General features: G+C 42.5%; 1 pseudogene; it reads left to right on the top strand.

Annotated features, from left to right (window-relative positions):
* LOC138159724 (coiled-coil domain-containing protein 172 pseudogene) overlaps positions 1-5,395 on the top strand; it is a 103,905-nt pseudogene that overhangs the window by 58,109 nt on the left and 40,401 nt on the right.

Raw genomic sequence — 5,395 nt, 5'->3', positions numbered from 1 at the left:
TAGCTTCCATTTGCTCCAATCTAATTCTGAAGCAATGATTCTCCTCAGTGAGCTTTTGAGATTCTTTTTCCATCTGGCAAATTCGACTTCTTAAGGCATTCTTCTCCTCATTGACTTTTTGAGCCTCCTTTGCCATTTGAGTCAGTCTGTTTTTTAAGGTGTTATTTTCTTCAGTCAGGCTGTTGACTCTCATTTCATAATTTTCTTTCATTGTTCTCATTTCTCTTCCCAAGTTTTCCTCCACTTCTCTTATCTGCTTCTTAAGGTCCTCTATGGCCTGTAACCAGCTTGTATTTTCCTTTGAAGCTTTTGGTGCAGGAGTTCTGACTTCACTGATTTCCTCCTGTTCCATGCCTTGCTCCTTCTTATCCCCAAAATAGGAGTGTAATGTTGGAATCTTCTGTCTGCTTTGTTTCCTTTGCCTGCTCATTTTGCCACTCAATGATTTGACTTTTGGGCTTTTTGCCACAGTAGGACTCTGCCACCACACAAGGGAGTTTTCGTCCAAAACGCTGGGGTTTTCTCAGCTGCCGGAGGTATTAGATGGGTGCCCTCTCTGAGGTCTCCACACGCTCTGGCAAGCTGGACACACACCCCAGGACCTCCACCCTAGACTGCAATCCAGATCCAAGCAGGTTAAAGCAAGAGCGATTACCCCTCAGACTGGTGATTGGTCCCCCTACACTCTGCAGGCCAGGGGCTGAAGCCTCCACGTGGAGCTGGCAGGCTGTGCCGGCGTCTCAGCGGTTTCTCACCCCAGGGGTAAAAGCCACGCACTCCCACTTACTGGGTCCCAAAGTCCAGACTGCACTGGCCTCTCACCTTGTCCTTCGCATCTATGTATTGATAAATCTGGAAATGGCCACCGCTGCTGCTGATCTGGAGTTCCTCTGGCTGGCGGCTGGTCAGGCCCGCCCTGGGGCTAAAGCCTCGGAGTGGTGCTGGGCTCGGCTCCCAGAGCATTGAGCTGGCCGATTCCTGCCGGCCTGCCGGGCTGTTCTCAGCAGGAGTTTAGCTTCCCTGTGTCATTTTGTGGGTTCCGCAGCTCCAAAGTTTGTTTAGAGTCCCCTTTTTACATGGATTGGGGAGGGTGGAAGCCAGAGCCGCGGGAGGGTCGTGCTTCTACTCCGCCATCTTGGCCCTGCCCAGTGGTTTTTCTATTGAAATATTTCACATTGCCTTCTATTTTTTCATTCTGTTGGATCTGTCATATCTTGATTTCCCACAAAGTCATTAGCTTCCATTTGCTCCAATATAATTTTGAAGGAATTATTTTCTTCAGTGAGTTTTTGAAGTTCCTTTTCTATCTGGCCAATTCTGCTTCTTAAGGCATTCTTCTCCTCATTGGCTTTTTGGACTTCTTTTGCCATTTGATTTAGTCTATTTTTAAAGGTGTTATTTTCTTCAGTCAGGCTGTTGACTCATTTTTCATGATTTTCTTGCATCATTCTCATTTCTCTTCCCAATTTTTCCTCTATTTATCTTACTTGATTTTCAAAATCCTTCTTGAGCTCCTCCATGGCCTGTGGCGAATTCATATTTTTCTTGGAGGCTTTTGATGCAGGACTTTTGTCTTTTTTGTCTTCTTTTGGTTCTGTTTTGATCTTCTTTGTCCCCCCAAAAGGATTCTATAGTCTGATTGTGCTTCCTCTATTTGCTCATCTTGCCAGCCAGTTACTTGACTTTTGAGCTCTTTGCCATGGTAGAACTCTGCTTCCAGAGTGGAGAGAGTTGTGTCCCAAATCTCTGGGGTTTTGTGCACCTGTTGTCAGAGCTTCTTCCAAGCACCTGCCTCAGAACTGTAAGAAGGACTTTCTCTTCACAGCCTCAACAAACTTTGCCATGCGAGCACTGCCACCCAAGACTGTGACCCAGATCCAGGCATTGCAAAGCAAGAGAATCCTTCCTCAGTGACAGCAGAGAGATTCCTGCAATTGCCCTTTGGTCAGGCACTTGGTCCCCTGCCATCTGTGGGCCTGGAGCTCTGGAAGTAGCTGCCACTGCTGGTGCTGCTGCTTTTGCTGCTGTCTCTGCCATCCTGGGGGCAAGGTCCAGACTGCACTCTTCTCTCACCCAGTTCCAACAGTTTCCCCTGACCTTTTACTTTCTCTTCAGTGTTTATGGGTTGAGAAGTCTGGAAACCATCACAGCTGCCAGTGATTTGATCCACTGAAGTCTGCTCAGGCCATTCTATGCTGTAGGTCTGTGCCAACGTGGCCTACGTAGAGCTGGGCTCTGTCCCCGGCCCAGTGCAATAGACCCTTCCTGTCAGTTTGCCAGGCTGCCTTCAGCTGGAGACTTATTTCATTCTGTCATTTTCTGGGTTCTGTTTCTAAATTTTTTTTCTTTTTTTAGCAGCCATATCTTACTGACGTAACTTACGAGAAAGCCCCCAAATATTTTTTTTTGTTAAACTTATGCCCCATTTATGCCCCATTTTACTAAACTTATGCCCATCTAAACTATTAACTTATGCTCCATTGTGGCAGCAAGCACCCCACCATACCCAGGGTGGCTTCCAACACAGGTTCTTAGATATGATTTTCTAAAGAAAAGCAACTCAAAATGGGTTAACAATCTTGCTTTAATCAATCAAACATATCATTTACTTAGTTCAGGGGAAAAAGTCAGTACCCAGAACTTCAGAGTATACAGACAGAAGTTACAAGCATAAGTTACAAGAAGACAGAGAAACAAACAGATCAAGCAGACAGGCCTCCAACTATCCAACCATTACATCCATACCTAGTTAGTTAGAGAGGGAAGCATCAACATCTGGGTTTTCAGAGCTGGGGGGCTCTCAACGACTGCCCAGAGTCTTGTCTGGTCAAATCACACAACACTTCTCAAAGTGAGCCCCCAAAACAAAGTCTCACATCAGGGTTTATATAGCCTTGTCCTGGCTCAGAGAATGTAACAATCCCCTTGACCCCACTGCCCAATCACAAAGTATCTCCTGAAAAACAAGCCTCTGGCCACAGGCTCCATATGCACTTAAGCCTATCAAGATCTTAAATTTCCATTCCTTAAATTTCCCTTCCATTCCTATAAGATCCACCCATCTAGTTCTTCTATTAAAGCACTTAAAAAGTACTTAAAGTACTTAAAAAGCCCCAACATAAATTTTGGGACTTTATTACATTTAAAATTTTTCTTGCTAGATCTGGCTCATTTCTCCGGCTGTTGAGCTATTTTTGAATCTTGGTTTAGTCATTCAGTGTATTAATTGACCCTTCTAATTCTGTGCCTTCTGTGAATTTGATAAGTATGTTGTCTTTGTCTTCAAATCAGTGCTATAAATATTCAATAACTTAGGGTCAAGGACAGAGCCCTGTGGCACACCACTAGCAACTTCCTTCTGGGCTAATGATCTTTGGGCCCCAGCAATGAACCACAGATCCATTTGTATCATCCAACCTCAGCCATCTGTTTTGTCTACAAATATTAGATTTACTCTTTGTGACTTTACCAGGGGCAACAGGGATCAATAGAAATAAGCTGTAGGAAGCAACATTTAAAGTCCTTGTCAGAACTTATAATAATTAGAAGGCAACTAGGTGACACAGTGGGTAGAGTATTGGGGCTGAAGTTAGGAAGACTCATCTTTGTGAATTCAAATCTGGCCTCAGACACTTGCTAGCTAAGAGACCCTGGCCAAGTCACTTAACCACATTTACCTCAAGTTTCCTCATCTGTAAAATGAGCTGGACAAGGAAATGACAAACCACTCCAGTATCTTTGCTGAGAAAACCCCAAATGGGGTCATGAAGAATCAGACATGACTGGAAAATGACTTAACAGCAACAACAACAACAATTATAATACCACTACCAGCACCACCACCAGACTGGAGAGCAGAGAAACTGAGAATAAACCCAGTCTATGAAGTGGAGGTAGGGAGAATCCTGTGTTCTATTTTTTTTTTTGAGGGGGGAAGGCAGGGCAGTTGGGGTTAAGTGACTTGCCCAAGGTCACACAGCTAGTGTTAAGTATCTGAGGCTGGATTTGAACTCAGGTCCTCCTGACTCCAGGGTTGATGCTCTTTTCATCGTGCCATCCAACTCCCCCAGAATTCTGTGTTTTTGCCTATGCACTTAAAGTGCTTTTCTCACAGTAGAAGTAAGTATGACTCTTTCTTCTTTTATAGGCTAGGAAGCCAAATTATTTGTCCAAGTAACATACCAATAAGTGACAGTCAGGATTTGAACCCAAGTCTTTTAACTATAAATCCAGAGCTCTTTGTACTACACTATACTTCTCAATTGATATATAATATTACAAACATAAAATTATACAAGAGTCCTGACCTTAGACCATCTGGAGAAGCTTCAAGGATTTTTTAAAATTTAATTTAATTTAATTCAACAGTTATTACTTAGCTACTATGTGCCATGCTCTGTGTTAGGTGCTAGGTGCTAGGAAATTCAAAGACAAAAATGAGACAATCTCTGCTTTCAAAAAGTTTCCATTCTAGTGGAGAAATATAACATATACTCCTAGGGGTATGCCAAAGCCAGCTCAAACTGGCTCTCCAGAACTAATAATTAAAATTTTAGTATGAGATTTTATATCTCAGAAATTGACAAATGAAATCAGAGCTTGACACTGTTTTGTTGATTGTCTGTATTTAAGAAAGTGATGGAGAAAATGTTAATAATACATATTAAATTTTAGCAATGTGGCATATGTACAATTTTTTTTTTTCGGAGAGCTGGTTGTTAAACTTTTAATTAGGGAGATCAGAAAAGTCTTCGAAAGAAAAAAAAAGTGGTGAATTGAAACTTAAAGGAAGACCAGGATTCTAAGAGGAGATGAGGAGGAGGGAGAGTGTTCCAGACAGGAGGACAGCTTGAGTGAATGCCTGGAGGTGGGAAAGAAGAGATGAAGTAAATTTGGAAAGATAGGTTAGAGTTAGATTGTTGAGGGCCTCAGATATCAGGCTAATGAATCTATTTTAATCTGGAGTCTTAAGAGCCCTTTACTTGGTGGTTTCATAGCTTGGTTACTATATGGTCAGACTTGTGCCTTAGAAAGATTATTTTAGTGGGGTGGCTAGGTGGCACAGTGAATAGAGCACCCGCCTTGGAATCAGGAGGACCTGAGTTCAAATCTGGCCTCAGACACTTAACACTTACTAGCCATGTGACCTTGGGCAAGTAATTTAACCCAAATTGCCCTGCCTTCCCACCTCCAAAAAGCAAAAAAAAGAAAGCTTATTTTGGGAGAGATAAGAAATGAGAGATAGGCACATACATAAAAATGATCAGGAGTAGGATAGGTTTGGGAAAGCATATGTCTATGTATGTACATATGTATGTACATGTCTATCCATCTATCTGTCTATCTATCTATCTATCTATCTATCTATCTATCTATCTATCTATCTATCTATCTA

The sequence above is a fragment of the Petaurus breviceps genome, unplaced genomic scaffold (genome assembly GCF_028583685.1).
Source record: "Petaurus breviceps papuanus isolate PSGF00001 unplaced genomic scaffold, PetGlider_PUasm1.0 177, whole genome shotgun sequence".
Classification (NCBI taxonomy): Eukaryota; Metazoa; Chordata; class Mammalia; order Diprotodontia; family Petauridae; genus Petaurus; species Petaurus breviceps.
This window is presented reverse-complemented; position numbering and strand designations above follow the sequence as displayed.